The sequence below is a fragment of the Panthera tigris genome, chromosome B4, assembly GCF_018350195.1.
Source record: "Panthera tigris isolate Pti1 chromosome B4, P.tigris_Pti1_mat1.1, whole genome shotgun sequence".
Taxonomy (NCBI): Eukaryota; Metazoa; Chordata; class Mammalia; order Carnivora; family Felidae; genus Panthera; species Panthera tigris.
In genome coordinates, this window is record NC_056666.1 from 43,645,188 (window position 1) to 43,672,015 (window position 26,828).

The 26,828-nt window shown below is 37.6% G+C and overlaps 1 long non-coding RNA gene across 1 annotated transcript; it reads left to right on the plus strand.

Annotated features, from left to right (window-relative positions):
- The first annotated feature begins 16,883 nt into the window (after window positions 1-16,883).
- On the plus strand, window positions 16,884-23,370 carry LOC122240072. Its single transcript, XR_006219390.1, has 3 exons — window positions 16,884-16,971; window positions 20,710-20,922; window positions 23,273-23,370. It is a non-coding gene; the product is annotated as an uncharacterized LOC122240072 (long non-coding RNA).
- The last annotated feature ends 3,458 nt before the right edge of the window (window positions 23,371-26,828 follow it).

Consider the following 26,828-nt stretch of genomic DNA (forward strand, 5'->3'; position numbering starts at 1 on the left):
CAATCGCAGCTCTGTAACTGTGGAAAATTCCTGATTTCCCCATGACTTGTTTGTACCTGTCTATAAAAGGGGTGTAAAAACCTCTCTCAGGACCTCTCGGCGTCACCGGCAACAAGGGCGCAGAGGTCCAGGTTCGAACCTGCAATAAATGACCCTTGCTGCTTAGCTTTGACTCTGGACTCTGGTGGTTCGTTTTTGGGGGTCTCTTAGACTCTGGGCATTTCACTCCTACCAAAATGGCTGAAACTGAAGGCTGGCAACACTAAATATCAACAGAAATGTGTTATATGCTGGATTTTCTGTGGTCAAATTAGCATCAAAATTCCTGTCTGGGAAATACATGTCCCAGAATCCCTTTCCCTGTTTAGGTCATTGTCAGAGATGGGCAATGAGAGGAACTCAAGGGATAACTGGAAGATAAAACTGAGGCAAAGATCATTAATCTCAAAAGGATGTTGGAGTCAAACAGAATGGGAGGTGGACGCTGAAGGGTCTGGTAGGCCCCAGACCATCTATCTCCTCCTTCTCCACACCCAGTTACTCCATCTTTATCAATTCTTACTCTGCCAACCAAGAGTACCTTAAGGTCTATTAACAGGTATGTGACTTCAGTCCCACAAAGCAGCTTCCTCAGACACAGTGATTCCTGACAGACAGTGACTTTTGTGGAGAAACCATTTTCCACAGAGACAATTACTTCCTCAAAGGTAGCATCTCCCTCAAAGGTGGCTTCCACAAAGGAGTAGTTTCCATAGTCTTCTCCTAAAGCTCCTGTTTTACCGTCCCAATCTGGAATCCAAATGAACTTGACCACTTGGAATTTTACCCTGTCCAGATTGTGGTAGACTAAAAAATGACAAACTCAGGATAATAGGACTTAATCCCTGGAACCTGCAAATGTTAATTTGTAAGGGGAAAAAAAAAAAAAGGATCAATGGAGATGTGATTCAGTTAAAAATCTTGGCACGTGGAGATTATCCTGGATTATCGAGGTAGGCCCTAAATCTAATCACATCATTTGAGAGCTTCCATCATTTGAGATTATATGGTTCCCAACTCTCTGCTCTTTCCTCTTATGAATATTATATATCCCCACCTTTGCTGTGTTTATTTAGTAGGAGTACACTTTCTCAGCTAATTGTCACTTTTGGCCATGTGACGATTTGCTCAAACAATTGCGAACAGATGTAGTAATATGCTACTTCCTTCAGAAATTTTATATGTCCTTGCATATTTTGCTTCACTTTATTCCTTCCACCTTTTCCATGTAGAAGGGACAATGTCTTCGAATGACACATTGACAAATATGGACATAATAAACAGACACAGGATATTCCATCCCAAAATAATAGAATACACATTCTTCTCAAGTGCACACGGAACATTCTCCAGAATAGATCACATATTAGGCCATAAAACACACCTCAGTAAATTTAAGAAGATTGAAATCATACCATGCATCTTTTCTGACAACAACAGTATGCAACTGGAAACAAATCACAAGAACAAAACTGGAAAAAAGCACAAACACACAGCGACTAAACATCATGCTATTAAACAGCCAATGGGTCGATAGAGCAATCAAAGAAGAAATGAAAAAATATATGGAGACAAGTGAAAATGACTACACAATGGTGCACAATTTCTGGAACACAGTGAAAGCAGTTCTAAGAAAGAAGTATATACAGGCCTACCTCAATAAACAAGAAAAAATCAAATATACCATCTAACCTCACTCCTAAAAGGACCATCAGAAGAAAAACAAAGCCCCAGGTGAGTAGAAGAAAAGAAATCATAAAGATCCAAACAGAAATAAATACAGACTAAAAAATAAATCAATGAAACCATGAGCTGATTCTTTGAAAAGACAAACTGTCACAGACTTTGAGTCTGGAGTTCTCTCTTGTCCAGCAAGAGAGCAGACACAGAAGTGAAAATGAGAGAGGCTAATGTCTGGGGCGGGGGGGTGGGGGGGAGACAAGAGCCCTGAGCAAGTGTCCTTTCTCCGTATTTATTAGAATCTTGAGAGTTTACATACACGGTGAATGTGCAGAAGAAAACAATCAGATAGTAACCATTAACTTGTATGTGTAAGAAGCAAAGGGTTTGGGGGGCAAGTGGAGTACGAAGTTGTGATCAAAGCAACTTACAGTTGCACCAAAAAGAATAAAATGATATACTGACACCAGTTGGAAAGCGTTTTCCTGTAGGTGGTACAACTAATTGGCCGTTATGTCTAAAGTTTAAGATGGATGGAGCATGCAGCTTTAAGGATAGCAAGTTACTCGTCTCACTAGCTAACCTTGGGAGCTTTCCCCCTGCAGCGGTTTTACACTCTAAGAATTGTTAACCCATTGGTGTAAGCGTAGAGAATTCTTAAATTTATTTCCCACAGTAAACAAAATTCACAAACCCTTAATCAGAGTCATCAAGAAGAAAAGAGAAAGAACCCAAATAAATAAAATCTGAAACAAGAGGGTAGTAACAACTGACACCACAGAAATACAAAGGATGATAAGAAATACTATGGGGATGCCTGGGTGACTCAGTCATTTGAGCGTCTGACTTCGGCCCAGGTCATGACCCCGTGCTTTGTGGGTTCGAGCTCTGCGTCGGGCTCTGTGCTGACGGCTCGGAGCCTGGAGCCTGCTTCGGATTCTGTGTCTCCCTCTCTCTCTGTCCCTCCTCTGCTTGTGCTCTGTCTCTCTCTCTCTCTCTCTCTCTCTCTCTCAAAAATAAATAAACATAAAAAAAATTACAAAAAAGAAATACTATGAAAAATTATATGCCAACAAAGTGAACAACCTGGAAGAAATGTATACTTTCCTAAAAAAACATACAATCTTCTAAAACTTAACTAGAAAGAAATAGAAAATCTGAACAGACTGATTATAAATAACAAAATTGAATTGGTAATCAAAAAACTACCAAAAAATAAAAGTCCAGGGCCAGATGGATCCACAAGTGAATTCTACCAGACATTTAAAGAAGAATTAATACCTATTTTCCCTAAGCTATTCCAAAAATAGAAGCAGAAGGAAAGCTTTCAAATATATTCTACAAGGCCAGCATTATTCTGATACCAAAACCAGACAGACTCTGAAAAACAAAGAAACAACAACGACAACGACAACAAAACACCACAGGCCAATATCCCTGGGAAACATAGATGCAAAAATCTTCAACAAAATATTAGCAAACCACTTACAACAGTACATTAAAAAGATCACTCACCTTAATCAGGTGAGATTTATTCCCAGGAGGCAGGGATGGATCAATACTCACAAATCAATCAATGTCATACACCGCATCAATAAAACAAAGGATAAAAATCATATGATCATCTCAATAAATGTGGGAAAAACATTTGACAGGATTCAACATCCATTCTTGATAAAAAAAAACTCCCAGAAAACTATATTAAAAAAAAAAAAAAAAGAGGTTAGAGTGGAAGAGAGCCAAAGCATAAGAGACTCTTAAAAACTGAGAACAAACTGAGGGTTGATGGGGGGTGGGAGGGAGGGGAGGTTGGGTGTTGGGTATTGAGGAGGGCACCTTTTGGGATGAGCACTGGGTGTTCTATGGAAACCAATTTGACAATAAACTTCATGTATTGAAAAAAAAAAGGAAATGTACCTCAACATAATAAAGGCCATATATGAAAAACCCACAGCTAATATCATCCTCAAAGGCGAAAAACTGAGAGCTTTCTCTCTAAGGCCAGTAACAGACAAAGATGTATACTCTCAACACCTTTATTCCACACAGTACTGACATCCTAGCATCACCAATCAGCCAAGAAAAAGAATTAAGAGGCATCCATATTGGTAAAAAAGTTAAACTATCATTATTGGTACTCAACCTGATACTATACATGGAAAATCCTAAAGATCCACCAAAAAACTACTAGAAATAATAAATGAATTCAGTAAAGTGGTAGGATACAAAGTTAATACCCTGCATTCCTACACATTGACAACAAAGTCCCAGAAAGAGAAATTAAAAGACACATAAAACCCCCCTTTACAAGTGCGTCAAAAAGAATAAAATACCTAGGAATGAACTTAAAGAGGGGAAAGGCCTGTACTCTGAAAACTGTACACAGATGAAACACAGATTAAACTGTGATGAAACACAGATGAAACACAGATGAAACTGTGCACAGATCTGAAACACAGATGAAAAAACTGAAGATGACAAAACAAATGAAAGGTACCCCATGCTCATGGATTTGAAGAATTAATATTGTCAAAGTGTCCATATTACCCAAACAATCTACAGATCTAGTGAAATCCCTATGAAAATATCAACAGCATTTTTTTTCTCACAAAACTAGAACAAACAATTATAAAATTTGTATGGTTAACCTCAAATAGCCAAAGCAATCCTGAGAAAGAAGAACAAAGCTGGAGGTATCACAATTCTGGATTTCAAGATATACTTTAAAGTTGTAGTGATCAAAAAATATGGCTCTGGCACAAAAAATAGACACATAGATCAAGAGAACAAAATAGAGTCTCCATGAAAAAAAAAAACACATTTATATGGTCAATTAGTCTATGGTGAAGGAGGCAAGAATATACAATGAGGAAAAGACAACCTTTTCAATAAATGGTGCTGAGAAAAATAGACAGCTACAACTAAAAGAGTTAAACTGGACCACTTTCTAACACCATACACAACAATAAATTCAAAATGGATTAAAGACCTAAACGTAGGACATGAAACTATAAAAATTCTAGAAGAGAACATAGATAGTAATTTCTCTGACATGGGATGTAGAAACATTTTTCTAGATATGTATCCTAAGGCAAGGGAAACAAAAGCAAAAATAAACTATTGGGACACATTAAAAACAAACAAACAAACAAACAAACAAACAAACAAACCAAACTTCTGTACAGCAAAGGAAGCCTGAAGAAAACAAAAGGACAACCTACTGAATGGGAGAAGACATTTGCAAGTGATATATTGATAAGGAGTTAATATCCAAATTATATGGGAATTTATACACTGCCACATCAACAAACAATCTGATTTAAAAATGGGCAGTGGGTTTAATAGAGATTTTTCCAAAGATAATGCAGATGGCCAACAGACACATGAAAAGACGCTCAACATCACTAGTCATCAGGGAAATGCAAATCAAAACCACAATGAGATATCACTTCATACCTGCAAAAATCAAGACAAGAGACAACTAGTGTTGGAGAAGAGGTATAGAAAGGGCAACACTCTTGCACCGTTGGTGGGAATGCAAACCGGGGAAGGCACTGTTGAAAACAGTATGGAGGTTCCTCGAAAAATTTACAATAGAAATAACATACGATCCAATAATTCCACTCTTAGGTATTTACCCAGGGAAATGGAAATACTGATTTGAAAAGATATATACAACCCTATGTTTATTGCAACATTATTTTCAATAGCCCAGACATGGAAGCAACCTAAGAGTCCATCAATGGACACTTAGACAATAGACACAACAGACATAGAAAATGTGATATGTGTGTGTGTGTGTGTGTGTGTGTGTGTAATCAAATATTACACGAACTTAAAAAAGGATGCAATCGTGCCATTTGAGACATCGATGGACTTAGAGGGTTTTATGCTAAGCAAAATAAGTCAGACAGAGAAAGACATCATACGATTCCACTCATAAATAGAATCAAAAAAAATGAGCAAACAAAAAGTAGAATCAGGACTATGCATACAGAACAAACTGATGATTGCCACAAGGGAGGGAGGTGAGCGGTTGGGCAAAATGAGAGAAGAGGAGAAAAAATGAAAAAAAAAATGGGCCTCAGTTACGGAATGAGTGAATCACAGGAACAAAAAGCAGAGGATAAGAAATAGTTGGTGATATTGTAACAGTAATGTCATGGGACAGATGGTAGCCATAGTTGTGGGTAACACAGGATAATGTATAAACTTGTCAAATCACTAAGTTGTGTATCAAAAACGCATGTAACATTATGTGTTGACTATAAAAAATACAATAATTTATACAAGGAGGTCCATTACGGTTTTAATTTGCGTTTTCCTAACGTGTAATGTTGTCGACTATCTCTCATTATGCTTGTTGTCACCGGTATAACTTCTTTAATAATGCATCAGCTCTGATCTTTTGCTCGCTTTGTAATTTTTTGGTTATTTTACTTTGAGTGCTGGAAGTTCCTTATATGTTTTGACTGTTGTCACTTGTTCTGTAGATGTCAATCAGATCAGGTTGGTTGATAGATTTGGTTGAGTCTGCCATAGACTCGCTGATTTTCTGTCAAATCAATGTGACTCATTTCAAAGGAAGCATAACAATCTGTTCAATTTAATTACCTCCTTAACAGACTATGTTGTTGAAATAGTTCTTATATGTCAGGTATTAGCATGAGAACAGGAGGCAGGGGATAAGTTGGGTAATGACACAGTAGTGTCATTAAAGGATGTGTTTCTAATGCAATAAGATACTTTAGTTATTCATCATGCAGCAACATTTACATTGTTTGTATCAATTTTGTATTAATACTTACACTGTCATTTCAACACATAGAGCTTCCTAGATACAGAAATAAAACAAACATAAAATTTATAATCTACGTCCATACTTCACTTGCAGGAAGTACAATATGTGAATCAGTGGGTTTTAAATTGAGGGCAGTGTCCATAATAAAGAAACAGTTGGGACCGGGCCAGAATTAAGGTAAATTATGAAAGTGGAGAGAAAACGTTTGTTAATAGCCATGAATACATACGACATGAATAGCCATAAGTCACACAGTTATTATTTTCATTTTTCAAAGTAATATATGTACACACTTAAACAAAATAGTTATCCAGAAAAGTTTATCAGTTGATAAAAACACCTCTCCTCAGAGGCTTGTCTTGCTCCTTAAAGGCAATGGTTTTCCAATTATTTGTATTTCTTATGGTGATCATCTTTATATCTCTAAATAATATGTCTGTACTACTCCATGTGGATTTATCAACTTTAGAAATTATCTAGGGGTGCCTGGGTGGCTCAGTCAGTTAAGCGGCCGATTTCAGCTCAGGTCATGATCTCACGGTTCGTGGGTTCGAGTCCCTGCGTCAGGCTCTGTGCTGACAGTGCAGATCCTGGAGCCTGCTTCTGATTCTGTGTCTCCCTCTCTCTCTGCCCCTCCCCTACTCTCTCTCTGTCTCAAAAATAAACATTAAAAAAAATTTAAAAAAAAAGAGAAATTATCTATTGACCTCCTGTTTTGATATATAATTTAAGGCTACTCTGTCTCACTTCCTTTCCCTCACCCCTTAATATAAACCTTTGCTTCTTATTTAAACAACCACAGAGTGTATCTCTAAATTCTCCATGGCATAGGAGGTGGAGATTGGTGTTAAGGCCTTTCCTTCTATTTCTCTTGCTCTCCGCCTCTCTCTTCTCGTTTCGCTCTTTTGTAATCTCTGTCATTTGGTCCTTTACTTTTACACTGCTAATATTGAAGGGTGCATACATTCCACAGCCATAATTATTTCATGATTTTACCACTGGTTGGTTTTAAGAGTAAACTTTAAAAATGCTTTACCATATTATGATTGGATAACGATTAACTCCATTGTAATAATTACGAATCTTTCTCTCCATCCTCGCTGTGCCCCTCCAAGGACCATATTCTCAGTGCAAAGTTCAAATGGAAATCTCTTATTTTGCACCACTGACTGTTCAAGTCCCAAATTTTTGCTTGCCCCACATTTCGACATAGTCATCCTACAGTGATTTGCTTTTGCCTTTGGACGATCTAATTGCCTTTCTTCTTACCTAACATTCCAACTTGTAAAAAAAAATATGTATATTACATCCTCCAAATTTTTGGATTCTCTGCCATGTTGTATTTTCTGCGGTACCTCCCTTTCTCTCAGAGCCCTCCTTCCCAGTCTCCAGCCTAGCATTATACAAGAGCTGTTATGACGTTCATCCCGGGACGTTTTGTCATTACTCCCCTGAGTATTGTCTACCGTTAGCCAGATCCTACATATGTCAGTGTTTCGTTTTCTGACTTCTTTTGCTCGACTGTTGTCATTTTTTTCCTCTCGGGTTTGTTTATGAATTGGGCACTTTGGGTATAAGTGGTGATGAAGGGGCTCTGATTCGGGGTTTCAGGACAGAGCATTATTGGTAGTGAAACACACCCAAGAAGTCAATGTGTATCGAGGTCCTGGGACTAGACCAGTGGGTCCAGAGATGGAGAACTGAATTAATTCCTATTTAGAGAAGATGACGACACAGTATAGACGTATTTCCTGCCTTGGTCAGATTTGGCAAGGGTTTGAGTTTGGCCCAGAAATTGAAAAGAGGGAACATATTATGATGAAACTACAAAGAAAGAGGAAATGTAAAAATACTGAAATCTAGGGGTGCCCGGGTGGCTCAGTCAGTCGAGCACCCTACTCTTGATTTTGGCTCAGCTCATGATCTCATGGTTTGTGGGATCCAGCCCCATGTCAAGCTTTGTGCCTGCTTGGGGTTCTCTCTCTCTCTCTCTCTCTCTCTCTCTCTCTGTCCTTCACCTGCTCACAATCTCTCTCTCTCTCTCAAAAATAAACAAACATTAGAAAAAATACTGAAAACTTGGAAGCTGAAAGAGCAGACAAGTTACTTTAAAAAATTATTCCGAGGGGCACCTGGGTGGCTCAGTCGGTTAAGTGTCTGACTTCGGCTCAGGTCATGATCTCACGGTCCATGAGTTCGAGCCCCGCGTCGGGCTCTGTGCTGACAGCTCAGAGCCTGGAGCCTGTTTCAGATTCTGTGTCTCCCTCTCTCTCTGACCCTCCCCCGTTCATGCTCTGTCTCTCTCTGTCTCAAAAATAAATAAAACATTAAAAAAAATTAAAAAAAAATTATTCCGACTCATGATTTCAATACCTAAAGCAGTAAATACTATAGTATTCAATTAGCATATTTTGGAGAGTAATGTTTTTGCTGTACTTATTCTCTGTCCTCTGTGCCAAATGAGACCTCTGCAGGGAGGGCTTCCCTGTTTAACACAAACCTTCTCTCCTTCCTCTGCCACCCTTTCCCCCAGCTTTATTCCTGTCCTGAGCACTGTCACTACTTTACGTCACACTACTCATCCATGAATAAATATGTAAAAACATCAACATAAAAGCATATTACAAAAAGTGAGTTGTAGAATGTAAGCCACATTAAGGACGAAAACGTGTCCATCATTCGCTCTGCAATAATGCATAGCACACAGTAAATACTCAATTAATTAGCTGAATAAAGAAGCGAATACATAAGTAAGTTAACATTTCTGAACTCCCAGGTAAAAATACTTATTTTATTTTTCAGAGTGAAAGAGGCAGAACCTACCTATGAAATCAACTGCATTGCATTTCTATTTCTGGAGACCAAGTACAATGAGACCAGGTTGGGGCGGGGATGAGAGTCTGTACCTGTGAGAAGAGATCTGAGCCTCGAAGATGCAGGGGATATATTACCACTTAAGGTTTCAGCAAGACGATTGGAAAAGTGGATGATTTTTTTCCTCAGGTAGTTCCTTACGAATACAAGCACATTTATGAGGATGGGAGAAACATCTGTTTGCTCCAGAGCAAATTAAAGCCGTTGAGAATTCTGAGCATCTCGGCGGGAGTCTTGGATCTTTCTAACGTTATCAAAGTTTACACATTGGAATGTGGTTTTCCTCCAAAAAAAAAAAAATACCTTCTCCTTCTCAACACCGTGTGAAAATAGTCCTTAATTTCTACCTTTGTAGTATTTTTATTTTATCCCATTTTTATCCAGACACTGTGCAATGTCTTCTGTTGAGAGGCACAAAACATCCACTGGGAGTCTGATTTCATTACCTGAATAATCAAGAATTTCAATTTTTCCCTTGGCTTAGTATTTAACTCTTTTATCATTTCTCACGCACAAATAACAGTGTGATCAACGTGCCAAGTGCATAGATCTTTGTTTATCTCTGTGTCGGGGTCCAGACAGTGAGATCACTGGTTCCAAGTGAATGTACGTATGTTTTAAGACTTCAGAAGGAGGATCAAATAGATTCGTTCTTGGAAAGAGAATCGTCAAAGTTTGGACAAATTGGTCAAAAGCTTTAGGTCGATGTGTTTAGTCTTGGATAAGTGAGGCCTGGAGACTCCCCTGATTTGCTTCATCTTAGAGAAAGCACTAAAGCTCGGGTTACCCACAGATTTCCTGCCCCATCCCCGCCCCCACCCTCAACCTCCAGTCGGGATTCCAAGCCTCTGACTCTTGATCTCAGCTCAGGCCATGACCTCATGGTTTCGTGATTTCGAGCCCCACAACGGGCTCTGTGCTGGCAGCTCAGAGCCTGCTTGAGATTCGCTCTCTCTCTCTCTTTCTCTCTCTCTCTGCCCCTTCCCCACCCCCCATCTCTCAATAAATAAATAAACATTAAAAAATATGTTTCAAACTCTGTGGTATAAGGCAGTGTCTTTTTCTTAGTACCAATTTGCCCAACACTCTCTTTCCTAAATGTACTTCTTACATAGTTAAAAAACAACAAACAAACAAACAAACAGAAACTCTGTGGGAGGTGGTTGTGTCAGCCTACTGCACAATATCCCGATCTTTCTTACAACTCAATGAAGGTGTTCTTATTAATGCCGGTATGTAACTGCTGCCCTTTACTGAGCAATGCTGTGATTATTTCTGAATGAGTTAATAACTTATCCACTAAAGGCACTGACAACATCTGTTATGGTTTGTTGCTACGCTAGATATTCAGGATACCGAGTATGCTCGCCACTGACTAATCTCTGCTGGACTGTGACCAAGGCATGACTCCCCAATCTATAAACTAGATTAATATACCTATATACCCTACCTTCCTCCCCAAACTCAAGTTATTAGAATTCAGGTCCTAACCCGATGGGTACAGTCTGAAGAAAGAACTGTGGCTTCTAAAATATACCTCCCTTCTTTTCAACGGCTGTTCTGTGTGCAGGGCGGGGGCGTGGGGGACAATATTAGCATAGCTCAAATGTAGCTTTTTCTGCTCTTAGTACCACTTTTTTGATTTTGTGTTACTCCGTCACTGTTCTGCTCTTAACTTCCAAGAGCCCTTTCCAATCCACAAAAATAGGAAGGAAAAAGGCAGGAGACAAAGTTTTGGTGAGAAAAAGAGGGGCTCCTGGGTGGCCCAGTCGGTTGAGCGTCTGACTTCGGCTCAGGTCAGGATCTCGCAGTCTGTGAGTTCGAGCCCCAGGTCGGGCTCTGTGCTGACAGCTCAGAGCCTGGATCCTGCTTCGGATTCTGTGTCTCCTTCTTGCTCTCTGCCCCTCCCCCGCTCATGCTCTGTCTCTCTCTGTGTCAAATATGAAAATAAACATTAAAAAAAATTTAAAAAAAAAGAATGTTTATATTTAAAACCCACATTTTTCTCTCCGGACCATTGCTTCAACTTGGTGTTTTACTAGAGGAAGTGAAGAAAAGAAAGAGATGTGCGTGCAGGTGAGAACAAAGCAATTCTGAAATTCTCAGTGACACAGTCTGTTTTCTGACACTGTATTTTTGCTTGGTGTTTATTACGAAGGTAGATCGCTGAACTTGGCCTCTGCATGCGTAGATCACGCCGTAAGAGTCGCTTCTGTGAAGTTCAGTGTGAGATGCACCGCACACGGTGATTGTGCTTTATTTGTTCAGTAGTTCCTGAAGAAGTGACTAATGCTAGTCTCCACTTTCCAGATCCTTCCAAGAAGAAGAAATTCCAGGAGAGCTACAGTCTCAAGAGAACCGGTAAGAGCCTCTATGCAGGATCAGACACACTGGAGAACTATTTACCTACACTGGTGAGTTCTTGCCTTCAACTCAAGGCTGCCAGACTCCAGGGATTCCCGTTACGGAGTGCCAGTCCACAGTGAAGTTACGATGTCAGAGCTTAGTTTTGTACACAGGGTGTGGGAAAAAAAAAAAAAAAAAAAAAAAAAGGATGGTGGTCTAGGCCTCTGGAAATCCAGGTCTCTGCTGTCACCAAAAGAGCATTTCTTGTTTTTTAGGCATTTTAGGATGATCTCACATGCAGACTCTTATGGGAAGGAAAATCAGTATTAGCATGAATGTAACTATCCAGGATTTTTATTTAACTGCTAGAAGATACAAAACAGACACATACTATGAGATTTATAGGACCCGGGGATCCTAGTCAGTGATGATGTGATAAACATTTGCTTCTTGCGGAGAAGGAACAAGGCTGAAGATTCCTCATCTCTACATGGTATCATCCCAGGCTGCTTAATTCCAGTCTGTTTCCTCCAGCAACTCAATTCCTAGAAAGTTAGGTGACAATGGAACAGTAGAAAGATCGTTTGATCATATGTACTGAAATTTTTTTATTGCTATAGGATACGTGGTTTCTTATGCTTTCCCTGGGGTTGCTTTTTGTTATTAATAATTTGTTATTTACATTATTTTTATTCTTTGTATTTGTTTTTAAGACTTTTTGATCTTAATATAAAATGATACTTTCTATGTGTATGTGGATGTTTTAATTTTGAATTTACCCCAAAGTATGTTATATTCAAATGAGGAAGAAAAAATCACATCTGTGAACAAATCTCTGGTTATATAATTTGAGGCATCAGGTTTGTGGATAATGTTTTAAGGACCAGGTGCCCCAAATACAGTCCTCTTCTCTGTGTCTAAGATGTTGACAAACCCACTATAAGTACTGAGGAGAAGTATAACATCCTTGCCATCCAATAAATATAATAGGCGACTGGCTTGAGCTGCTTATAAAGCTGGAGATGTAATTTATGTTCTGTCGTATATTCTCTAATGCGGTTTGTTATAAAATAATTTTTTCCCTTTGTATGCAGCTGTGTATGTTACTTTAATTTTATTTTTATAAAAGATATTTGTATAAAATATCTATTATCTGATTGATTTATTTCACTTAGCGTAACACACTCTAGCTCCATCCACATCATTGCAAATGGCAAGGTTTCATTTTTGATGGCTGAGTTATATTCCATTGTGTACATATACCGCATCTGCTTCATCCGTATGATTTCACTCGTATGTGGAATTTAAGAAACAAAACAGAATAACAGAAGTGGGGGAGAAGGATAGAGGGAAACAAACCTCAAGAGATTCTTGATGATAGAGAACAAACTGAGGGTTAATGGAGGGGAGCAGGTGGGGAGATGGGGGAGATGGGTGATGGGCATTAAGGAGGGCACTTGCTGGGATGAGCACTGGGTGTTGCATGTAAGTGATGAAATCACTGAATTCTACTCCTGAAACTAATACAGCCCTTTTAAAATTATTTTTAAATAATTAATTAATTAATTAATTTCACTGATTATTTTCTTTAATGTAATTTAAAAATATTTTAATGTTTAAATTAAAAAATATATATATCTGTCATCAGAATCAGATCAAGGACCCTGGGAATGTCTGGAGAGTTAGAGAGTAAAAAAAGAAGACTAGAGAATTGACCTCCCTTCCCCCCCTCCTTTTTTTTTTTCCTGAAAAGATAACCATGAATTGCCAGCAATGGCGATAGATGGTGAAACTGAAAATAAAGCAGAGGGAGTTGAGAGCGGAGCTGGGCTGGCAGAGAGCAGAGCCTAGGCAGGTAAGCCCTCAGGGAATAAAGGCAGCCACTGTGTCAAGGAGAAAGTTAATTTGGGCATTGTTGTGGAAGACAGTAGGGCATAAAAATTCAAGATTATTTTTAAAGATACAAGATGGGAAGCATCTGAGAAAGGAACTAAGAAGGATAAGCAAGAGGTGATAAAACTCATATCCCTTATTTACGGGAAATCATCTCTTTTTTATTATTTTCTGCATCCACCCCCAGCATTTTCATCTGTTTCCGGATTTCTCCTATTTTATAATATTATTTCCTCCTGTTTTGCCTCATTTTATCCTTCTGTCCTGTTTCATGGATGATTTTTAAAATTACCTTTTAATTTTCCTATTCAAAAATGTGTTCCTGGCATCACTCATTTTCAATAAACGTTTGTTGTTTTCTAAAGTCTTTTTGTATCACATCCTATTCTTGGGCGTAGGTACAAAATCATATCTTACTTCTCTGAGGTTTTAAAAATTGTCTTTTCAATTCAACATTATTGAAGTATAATTAAAATACAAAATAATACACCCACCCACTTTAAGTGTATAGTTCATTGTATTTAACAAACATAAACCTGTGTAACCATCAAAATCAAGATATACAATATTTTTGCCAATTCAAAAAGATACCTGGTGTGCTTTTTTTTAAAGTTATTTATTTTGAGAGAGAGAGTGTGTTTGTGAGTGGGGGAGGGACACACACACACACACAGAGAGAGAGAGAGAGAGAGAGAGAGAAAGAGAAAGAATCCCAAGCAGGATTTGCACTGTCAGTGCAGTGCCTGATGTGGGGCTTGAACTCATGAGCCATGAGATTGCGACCTGAGCCGTGATCAAGAGTCAGATGCTTAACCGGCTGAGCCACAGAGGCTCCCCACTTTGTGTGACTTTTAATCAAAAGGCTGCGGGGCGCCTGGGTGGCTCAGTCGGTTAAGCAGCCGACTTCGGCTCAGGTCATGATCTCACGGTCAGTGAGTTCGAGCCCCGCGTCGGGCTCTGTGCTGACAGCTCAGAGCCTGGAGCCTGTTTCAGATTCTGTGTCTCCCTCTCTCTGACCCTCCCCCGTTCATGCTCTGTCTCTCTCTGTCTCAAAAATAAGTAAACGTTAAAAAAAAAAAATTAAAAAAAAAAAAGGCTGGTACCTACTTCTTCTAACCACCTCTCTCCCTTTCAGCCCCCTCGCCCCATTTTTGAGTGACGTTTTATCCTTTGGAAGGAACAAGGCTATGATATAGCAACTACTGCCTGTGTCTCCTGTGTGTCTATTGTTACAAATTTATTTGGAGACGTCAGATGCATTGATTTTCTATAATAAAATTTCTTAATCAGGGTTCCCCAAAAGTAAACAAAAGATGAAACACACACACAAAACCTTCCCTTTCAAAGTTACCCCCACCGCCATCACCACCAACTTTAGCCCCTGGTAATCACTAATCTACTTTCTGTCGTCCTGCACTATTCTGCCTGCTCTTGAACCTTATATAAATGGGTTTTTATGACTGGTTCCTTTCATTAAGCATGTGTTTGAGATTAACTCACATTATGTGTTATTAGTAGCTAATTCCTTTTCGTTGCTGAGTAGTATTCCATAGTATGAATACACAAAATGTTTATCCATTCACCTGTAGGTGGACATTTCGGTGGCTTCCAGATTGGGGCTAATATAAATAAAGCTACTATGATGTTCAAGTCTTTATGTAGACATATTTTTTTAAAAATCTTATCAGGGGACACCTGGATGGCTCAGTTGGTTAAGCATCTGACTTTGGCTCAGGTCCTGATCTCAGAGTTCGTGGGTTTGAGCCCTGCATCAGGTTCTGTGCTGAAAATTCAGAGCCTAGAGCCTCCTTCAGATTCTGTGTCTTCCTCGCCTTCCTCTTTCTTTCTCTCTCTCTGCCCCTCCCTTGCTCTCGCTCTCTCAAAAATAAATAAACATTTAAAAAAATGTTATCAAGTAGGGGCACCTGGGTGGCTCAGTTGGCTAAGTTTCTGACTCTTGGTTTCTGCTCAGTCATGATCTCTTGGTTTGTGACTTCGAGCCCCCCCTGAGGTTCTGTGCTGACAGCATGGAGCCTGCTTGGGATTCTCTCTCTCCCTCTCTCTCTGCTCCTCCCCTGCTTGTGTTCTCTCTCTAAAAATAAATAAACATTTTAAAAAAGTAAAAAAAGTAAAAATCTTATCAGATAAATACATAAGAGTACAATTCTGGGTTGGATAGAGTACGTTTAACTATAAGAAACTTTCAACTTTGTTTTTTATTTTTATACTTCCATCAGAAATCTAAGAGCTTAAAATTAAAAAAAATTAATGTTTATTATTTATTTTTGAGAGAGAGAGAGTGCAAACAGGGGAGGGGCAGACAGAGAGGGAGATAGAATTAGAAGCAGGCTCCAGGCTCTGAGCTGTCAGCACAGAGTCCGACATGGGGTTAGAACCCACACACTGAGAGACCATGACCTGAGCCAAAGTCAGGAGCTCAACCAACCAAGCCACCCTGGTGCCCCCAGAAATCTAAGAGAGTTTTAGTTTATTTACAGAATTTTTTGAGTATTCTCATTGCGTTCTCTCTGCTTCTTCTTCATCCATTTTATGTGTGTTATATTTTTTTCTCAGTCTTTCACAGTAGCAGCTTTTTTTCAAATATCTGGTGATCTTTGGTTGCCCGTACTCATTTAAGAGTGTGATACCCGATCAACTGAGTGGGACGTCGGTGCATACGTAGAGTTCGTGGACTTGGGCATTTCACTGAGGAACCCAATTGTCAATATCTGCATTGGTTTGTTTGTTTTCATTTCCCCTCTTGGGCCAATTAGTTCCTTGGAAGAGGAATCCTCCAATACTCTTCCCCAGACAGTTTTTCATTGGAATGGGTAAGAGAGGGTATTGAGAGAAAACTCTATTTCCACCTGTTGTAGGAAAAAACAAACAAACAGTTCTTCTTTACCATGAGTTTCTTTCCCTGTGAGTCTCCTTTACACTCACAAAGAACACTTCACTTCTGACCTTCTGGCATCAAAGTGTTGTAGGTTATTCCCTCATCAAGCAATTCTCTGTGACATCACCCGCATACCCTATAATTCAACTTCATTCTGATACTGTCTCCCTGGAGACAGTGGTCCAGTTCCACAGTGTAAGGGCTCAGTCTCACAAGACTGCTCCCACCCTACTTCAGATGCCAATGGCAAGTAGTAGGTGGCCAGATTACTCACAACTTCTGTCAGATTTGGTGACAAAACAGAGTTTCTCATAACTACCCCTTCAGGGGCAATTGATTTGCTAGAGTAGGTCACAGAACTCCAAGAAACACTTAGGTTTACCATTTTATCAGAGGATATGATAAAGATACAGAGGCAACAGCCAGATAAAGAGATAATAAGGTGAGGCATGCGAGGGTCCTGAGCCCAGGAGCTTCTATTCCCATGGAGCCGGGGTTATGTCACCTTATAGATGTTATGTTCTCCAGCGTGGAAGCTCTCTGAACCCCATACTTCTGGGATTTTTATGGAGGTTTCATCCCATGGGCATGATGGATGGAGTTAATGACTCCCTTTTCAGCCCGTCTCCCTTCTCAAGAGGGTGGGAGGGTGCTGAAACTTCCAAGCTTCTTATCATGGCTTGCTCTTTCCAGTGACCAGCTCCCATGAGCCTGCTCAGAGTCACTTCATTAGAACAAAAGATGTTCCTAGGGCTTTTATCACTTGGGAATTTATAAGGACTTAAGATCCTTATGTCAGAGGCAGAGTCAAAGATCAAATGTCAGAATAAGAGATGTTCCTAGTGTTCTTATTACTTCGGAAAATATCAGGGCTTTAGAAGCTCTGTGACAGAAAATAGGGCAGATAGAGGGATACAGGTATAGATACAGATACAGACTTAGATATATATCCTATTATCTCACAGAGGGTAACTCGGTTGTATGAAATAGGGGAGAAAATATGGGGCAAAAGGAGTATCTGAATCATCTATAGATACTCAGGTACTTTTCCAGTTTTCAGGCTTCCCCACACCTCCACTTGGAATAATAAAGTATGACTTTGTCACCAATTCATAGGGCTTTTGGGATTCTTAAATGAGGATCAGCATTTTTTTTTTTTTTCTGTTTTCTCACTGCTGACTTTGGTTCACTTTCCCAAAGCCCATGAAGTTACCAGTAGCTTTTGCTATCCACCTTCCAAAACACCATTTCTATGGTTTCCTTTCTCCTCATTATTGTGAATCTATGCCTTCTTTATCCTCCTTTTATTTTATTAGAATTTTTAGAACAATAACAACAACAAAAACAAACAAGGTAAAAGAATGACATCTATCTGTAATGATCAATTTCAGTGATTTTTCATTAACATCTCAGATAGTCCAAATTCACTTTTAGTCTGCCCTTCCTTCCCATTTCTTAGTATCAAGTCCCTCCGCTAACTGGAGCTAGAAATAGAAAAGACATTGAAAGTATGTCAGCTGCCCCATGTCAGGCTCCACATTGGGCACGGAGTCTGCTTAAGATGCTCTCTTTCCCTCTCCCTCTGCCTCTCCTCCACGCACACACATGCTCTCTCTCTCTAAAAAAACAAAACAAAACACAAACAAACAAACAAAAACACTTAAAAAAATATGTCTATGTCCAAAACTCTTATAAGGTTCCAGTAAAAAGGAGGTGATGTACTTGTTTATTTCTGTGATAGTTAAGAGCCTGGCTCTTTCACAGAAAACAAACAAACAAACAAACAAACAAAAGACTTAGGGGAAGAGATAAGGCTCTCTTACTCCACTCTTGTTCCTCTCTTGTCCCTAGTCTCTTGAGATTATTAAATTCTATGGCAGAAAGTTTGTACCAACCTTCTTGTGTTGTCTTCAAGGACTCGCTCGTCTCTCTGATCTCAAAGGTTTTGTATATAAGCTGAATTGGCGTGCACAAAAGGTCCTGTAATTCTAAATCATACAGAGTACTAGACCTTGTGTCTGAGAAGGCATTGGACCAGGTGTCTCCCTTTATATGGGACATAGACTTAAAACTTGTCATGTGGCCTGCCATTGACATATAGCGGACAGAACAAGTGTGACTTCCATTACACGTAGGTTTGACACTTCTCAAAGTATTCCAAAGCTTGATCTCAAACTCCAGAGTAAATAAAACTAAGGGAAAATAAAAATAGCTATTGATTTTAGAGGACCCAGAGGCCAAAGGAGGAAAAATCCAAAGGCCCCAAACAGATAGCTACTAGTAAAATAGAATGCCTGGGAGAGAAAGATAACAAAATTAAACAACCAGCATAATAAGATTATGTAAGACACTAAATTATGGAATCAAAACATTTTAAATTGAAACAACGTGACTTTCGCCGCAATGACTTCAGTAGATGAGTTAAAAGAGAGTGGAGCTCATTATGGCCCAACTGGATGTTTAGGAAGATTATACAGAAGAAATTAAAATTGAATAAGAAATTAAAATTTAATTATTCAAAATTAAAGAGATATGAAAATCATAATAGACTTGGATAATTTATCCAAGTGATTTATAATGTAAGTAATAAGAGTTCATAACAAGAAAAAAAGAACAGATTTAAACAAAGATATAATTAAAGAATAATTAGACATCCTCTAGTACTGAATACGTATGGAGAGAAAATAACTACCATTCATCTATCTTGAATTTCAGAAAAGATATAATTCATCCATCCTAACAAAATAAAAAGTCATATACTTCATCTGAGAAAAACCTGGAAGACAATTTCCAGATATACAAGCAATTAATTAGACCTCAAAGTAAAGGGAATTTTAGGGGCAAGTCCAAAAGTGATAGCTGATGATGGAATGATTATGTTTACCTTTAATTTCCAGGGTCAGAGAACCCTAAGTACTTTTCCAGTTCTGTGTAGTCTGGAAGTGACCAGGAGGGAATATTTGATCATCCGTCTATCGTTTGATCTTACACTGTATGGTTTTAATGTCCCTTTACCTTTCCTTCGTGTTTCTGTTCTTTGCTACATTGATCGTGTTTTCTTCTATTCTTTGACTAAACTCCCAAACCCTATGATAATTTGTTTCTTTAAACATCTATTAATTACTTATTTGATAACTAAAGGTTCCCTTTTTTTAATGTCTATTTATTTTTGAGAGAGACTGAAACAGAATGCGAGCGGGTTAGGGGCAGAGAGAGAGGGAGACGCAGAATCCGAAGCAGGATCCAGGCTCTGAGCTGTCAGCACAGAGCCCGACGCGGGGCTCGAACTCTTGAGCTGTGAGATCATGACCTGAGCCAAAGTCAGAGGCTCAACCAACTGAGCCACCCAGGCGCCCCTAAAAGGTTCTTTTAAGCACTCCATATGTGGGGAGCATCTCTTCCCAAGCCTGCATGCTAGTAGGAGACGCTTTTCCCTCCTACAATAGTGAGCACAAAGGCATCTTGAGGAAATGAGAGAATGATTATAATAATAGCTAACATTTCTTGAGCATCCATTCTTTGTGATTTTATCTAATTTAATCCTCATAAAACTCAAATTAAAAATTAAAGATTCTATTAAGTTGCAGGGTTTCCAGGTAAACTAACATTGGTCTACATAGAAAAGCCAAAATATGCCAAAACAGTCTACAAAATGAAGAAGTTATAAAGTTTTCTGGCTCTTCTGATGTTCTTAGAGACATGATCCCTGGGTTCTGAACTTTTTTTTTAATCCTGAGACTGCTGTTTACCAATTCTCCACCCTTAAATTATGGTTATATCTGTCCAAGAAACTCAAACTACAACAGAGACTCACCAATATATTATGGCGCCTCCTCATTTCAAAAGTGTGATGTCCATTTCTATAAACTAACTACAGAATTGCATCATCTCTTATTTTGAAATCTCTGCTTCACAGAAATCTTTATTTTTTTTTCTTTTTAAGCTTATTCAGGCATTTCCTTAAACAAGGAACTAGTTCTCCATTGAGTAACATAAAACATTTTTTACCTCAAATAAGTTTTAATCTTAAAAGTACACATGGTAAGTATTTTACACATATATAGGTATCATTTTAATAGGGGTATTCCATTAAACTTTAAATTGTTATTGTGACATTAATATAATTTACTAGAAAAGTTTGACTATGTTAAAGTTATTAATCTCCTGATATAAATTATAGATTACCAAGAACTCATCTTTGGCAACAGAACAGTGGATTACATTCAACAAAGCATAATACAACAATGGGAGAAAAATGTAACACTATACATGAATATATGTAATAATATCTCAAATGAGCATATCAGTTTCAAAAATATGACAGAAGACACATTACACGAGCTGAACAACTTCACTGCAAAATACTGTGAAGACTTAAAGGAGGAGGAAAATTGTGAGTGAAATGGTTTCATATAGTCTCCTCAGTAACCGGGTTCTCCATTTTCCCCTCTAATCTTTACTGGGTTCAAAATCTTGGAATATATCTGAAATAAAGAAAACATGAAAATACTGTAATCATTTACACATTCTTCTATTAAAAAAGCATTTCTTTGTCTTTTATGACTTAGTTTCTTTATGTGTTTAATTATTATTTTTATCAAACTAATCCTTCTCCTTCTTCCTCACTCTTTCTTGGGTTAGATTCCATTTGTTTGTTTTTGCAATTCCTTCTTCCTTTTTTTACACTCACATTTTACACTCACACTTTAATGGAGTTTAGCTCTAATGGAATTTAGCTGGGTGTATGGAAGATAAATGTTCTGTCTTCATGCATGTCTGAAAAGGTCTTTATTTTGGCGAGGTATAAATTCAAAGGTTAAAGATTAGTTTCTTAGAGAGTATGACAAGAGTTGCCTCACTGTTTTTAGCAAACAATGTTGTTGATGAGAAGTCTGCTCCCAGTGTAATTTCATGCCGTAAAAATGACCTGATTTTAGCTTTTAAAGATATTTTATTCATTTGGGGAGCTGAAACTTTAGGATATTCTGGGTATGAGTGCTTTTTAATCATTTATTTGCTGTGCACTCTCTGGCCTTCTCAATCTGAAAGTTTGTCTTTCAAATTTAGGAAAAATATACTCTGTGACTTATAGGTTTATTTTTCCTCCACTCTATTTCCTGTTCTTTCCATGACTTCTCTTTTTCAAATATTGATTTGCAGATTAGCATCTTTTCTCTGTATTTTCTGTCTTTTTTAGGTTTTAGATTCTTTTTTAAAATCTTTCTACTGATTATTATTTCAACAATCATATTTTTAATCCATAAACCCTTATATGATTCTTGAGAGTTCTAGTTTTTGTAGCATCCTGTTTGTACCTTACATAGATAATATCTTTTGGAGTCCTGTAAGTATATTAATTAGAGGAGTATTTTAAAATACCACTCTCCTCTTTCCTAAATTCTTTTTTGGGAGAAAGGAGGTAGTTTTTCCTTTCCTTTCCTTTCCTTTCCTTTCCTTTCCTTTCTTTTTCATCATCTTTTTTTTTCATAAAAATTATATTTCATGTGTTGGGGCTCTTATATACCTTATGATCCTTGCTAAGAAGAAATAAGGCAGTTGGGGTGGGTTGACTCTACTGTTATTTAAGACAATAGTGTTCCCATTAGATCTCTGTGAAAGCAGGAAATCTGTCAGGATATTTTAAGGGTGAAAGACAAAGATGGAGTATATGAAATTTCCTTTTCAAATGAGGCTGAATATAAAGGGTGATACAAGTAATCACAGTGGAAACTCTGAGAGGACCCATATCCTTTCTTCTCCTGAAAATTCTATAACCTCTGATGAATTTTTCTTCCCTCTCTTCTTCACTGTTTCCTTTCTTACCTTCTTTCATTAAAAGAAAAAAAAAAAGGAATAAAGGAAATCACTTCACTCTATGTGTCAACACACCTTTGAAAATATAAAGTTTTATGCATAACCTTTATAACTATCCCTTGTCTTGAGTAACACATGATATAAGAAGAAGACAAGTAAACAAAAAATTATAATTCAGTGTAATAAGTGCCTGTAAGCATAAATATAGTGTAAGAAACAATATAGTTGGAGAAAACAGTCCAGACTGGATGGGTGTATAATATTCAATGCCGGGAGAGGAGGCATATTGCAATAAAATTAGTGAGGGATAGCAGGGGGTGCTCGGAAAATTCAAGGTATTCAAAGTGAATGGCTGACAGGGAGCTAAATAAACTAATGGATAAAATTAGAATGTCATGAGTGTTCCCATAAATAATGGGGAGAGTTTGAATTTTAATCTGAAAGCTACAGAAAAATATTGGACCACTTAAAACAGAGTCTTATAGAAAGATCATTGGAAACAGTGAGGTGATAGGGTTTCCACAACAAAAATAATAATAAATACAATACAATACAATACAATACAATACAATACAATACAATGGACCAGGGTCTTGTTGCAGCCTTCCAAACATGCTTAAGTTTTCTCTGAGTGTTTTTAATAATCGCTTCATCATTTTTCTTCGTCTATAACTATGATTTTCTTTCTGTCTTCAGAGTATTCCAGATCCAAATCCCGTTCCATTTCAGATTGCAGTCTCTTCCTTCTCTCATATTGTAAGCAATCATCTCACTCAATATATAACTTCTGTTAGTCATTTCAATATGTAATGCAAATGATTGTAAATTCTGATATATATACTAATCTATAGTATATCTGTGCATACCTATTATGCATATGTGTGTGTCAATATCACATCTTTAATAGACTTTCCTCATTTGTTTTTCAGATGTTGGATTTCATTTATGCTTGGATTCGTGGATGTGACATGAAGATAGCGGAAGCAAACTGGTGCAGCCACTCTGGAAACAGTGTGGAGGTTCCTCAAAAAATTAAAAATAGATCTACACTATGACCCAGCAATAACACTGCTAGGAATTTACCCAAGGGGTATAGGAGTGCTGATGCACAGGGGCACTTGTACCCCAATGTTTATAGCAGCACTTTCAACAATAGCCAAATTATGGAAAGAGACTAAATGTCCATCAACTGATGAATGGATAAAGAAGTTGTGGTTTATATACACAATGGAACACTTGGCAATGAGATAGAATGAATGAATATGGCCTTTTGTAGCAACGTGGATGGGACTGGAGAGTGTTATGCTAAGTGAAATAAGTCATACAGAGAAAAGACAGATACCATATGTTTTCACTCTTATGTGGATCCTGAGAAACTTAACAGAAGACCATGGGGGAGGGGAAGAAAAAAAAATGGTTAGAGAGGGAGGGAGCCAAAACATAAGAGACTCCTAAAAACTGAGAACAAACTGAGGGTTTATGGGGGGTGGGAGGGAGGGGTGGGATGGTGATGGGTATTGAGGAGGGCACCTGTTGGGATGAGCACTGGGTGTTGTATGGAAAACAATTTGACAATAAATTTCATAATAAAAAAATTAATAAAAAAATAAAAGAATAAAATTATTGTCAAAAATGACACAAAATGATGATTCTATATACTTTGTACTCACTAAAATGTGCTTATCACCATTCTTATTTAACATTGCCCCAGTATTCTAGCAAGTGAAGAGGAGAAAAGTTAAAAGATTAGTGATAATTGATTATAAATGACAAAATATTAATTGTGGATTTGTAGAAAAAGTGACATTAAAAAAATGACTGAAAGTTATGTTGGCCAATCTCATGACAAATATCCAAGACATATACCTTATTATACACAAATGAAAAACTGTTAGAAAAGCAAATCATTCCAATGAGAGAAAAGGTATTGCCCAACATAACAAATATATAAAACTCAGATGAAAAATTTAATAGGGGACATGAAATGATGAAGATTTAAAATTGTAGTAAAAGATGGCAAGATGAACAAAAGGAGTAACGTAATTTATTCTTAGATAGAAATTTCAGTGTCTAAACGTATTACTCCTCTCATATTCATCAATAAATTAAATGTAATCAAAATAAAAATTCTGGAAAACATCCATTAGAATTAATATTACTTTTTCAATTTTTATGTGTAAGAAAATTGAATTCTTTTTGGATGTAGTCCCATGTTGATTCTGGCTAAGTGGACTAGTTTCATTAACATCACATGTATTTCCTACCATTTTCTACAGTAAATATGTGTTGTTTCTGATATTTAAAAATAAGTTCAATTAATAAATAAAAGTGAACATCTGAGGTGTGCTATGTTTTATAATCATGTAATCAACCTTTTTCCCCAGACCGCTACATATTTCCATCGATGAGAAATCTATGAGAGCTTTCTCAAGATAATAAAGCTGATACTTCAGGAATTTATGATCTAGCCCTTATCTTCTTTCTTGCTCTTTTGGTGAAAATATCCTTACTGATTCATGACAATTAAGTTTTACATATGAAAAAAGTTAATTGCACACTTAATAAGAAAATTGTGTGTAACAAATCTTCTGAGTGTTACAAATACTCTGCTGGTGAGATTATGGAGGAACAGGCAACTCACACGTGACTGGTAGAACTGAAAGATGATGAGATCCCCAGTGAGGAGCCTTTTGCAAAATGACATATGCATTTACTCTTTGACCCTGAAATTCTACTTTTAAGAATCTATACCCAAAATAGAATGACAAACCAAAAATCTTATACTCAAAGTAGAGTGACAAACAAAAAGATACGCATAAGGCTATTCCTAACAGCATTGTTGGTTCTTTGCCATAAGAAAAGTAGCAGCAACCCAAACGTGCACCCATAGGTGACTGATCGAATAAACTCTGTACATGCATAATGTAAAGTAATATGCCACTTAAAAATGATATAAAAGAGCCCATTTCTTATATTGTCATAGATCGTCTTCAAGAGATATTATTAAATGAAAACAGCAAGGAGGAGAACAAAATTTATAGTAGATAGCCTTTTGCTTAGGAAATTGTGGGGAGGGCTACAATTTAAATACATACTTGCATACACACATACTTATGGGTAATTTTCTTACAATTTTTAGAAGAAAAAAATTATAGGGGCACCTGGGTGGCTCAGTCGGTTGAATGTTCGACTTTAGCTCGGGTCACGATCTCAAGATCCGTGGGTTCGAGCCCCGCATTAGGCTCTGTGTTGATAGCTGGGAGCCTAGAGCCTGCTTCAGATTCTGTGTCTCCTTCTCTCTCTCTCTCTCCCCCTCTCCCACTCACGCTCTGTCTCTGTCTCTCAAAAATGAATATATGGAGAACAAACTGAAGGTTAAGGGAGGGTTGTGGGAAGGGGGATGGGCTAAATGAGTAAGGGGCACTAAGGAATCTACTCCTGAAATCATTGTTGCACTATATGCTAATTTGGATGTAAATTAAAAAAAAATAAAAAATTAAATTGAAAAAATGAATAAACATTAAAAAATTGTTTTTTAGTAAAAAAAAATTTTAGGGTAAACCACAACTAATGAAGGAAGGGGATAGGAGAAATAATAAAAGCTAGATTTACATGATAGTTTTGGTTTTTTTAGACCTACAGATATTTTATATAAGCCATAAAAAGGCAATTCCTGTGTGCCTGCGTGGCTCAGGCGGTTAAGCATCTGACTCTTGATTTCAGCCCAGGTCATGATTTCACAGTTCGTGAGTTCGAGCCCCACATCAGGCTCTGCACTGACAGCAGGAGCCTGTTTGGGATTCTGTCTCTCTCTGTCTCTTTGCCCCTCTCCCACTTGCTCTCTATGTCTCTCTCAAAATAAATAAAAATAAACAAAAAAATAAATAAAAAACAATTCCTAAAGAAAAAAAGCACCAAACTAAAGTAAATAATCTTAAATATATACCAATTTTGCAGCATAAACACCAAGATAAGAATTGTTTTAAGTGATATTAAAATATAGTATTTGACTATACCTGCCTGATGAGATATGTCATAAGGAAAAAATGAGAGAATTGTGAATTTACTGAATATATGCCAATGAGAGGTAAGATACTGACAACAGGCCAGATATAATCTGATTTGTCTGGCAAATTGGCATAGTTGAATTTTCTGGGTATTTTAGGGGAATAAGGACTTGAAAGGTAGGTTAAATTATAGGTAAATGAAAGATGTATTTTCACACATACACATTTGATTTTTGTTCCAGTGAAAATTTGATTCTGCTGCATTTGCAAATGCAACCCTTCAGAATCATAGAAGACTAAGATATTATCACACGTGCTTTATTCTAGTCATGCTAGGACAATTTATTAGAAAATATATTCATAGAAATGATTCTACTACAAGACCTGTGATGGAACAAAACACTTTTCTTATCTTTAGGACTACTGAAGTGTCCTTCACAATAGTAATAATAATAACCACAAAAATATAACATACTTA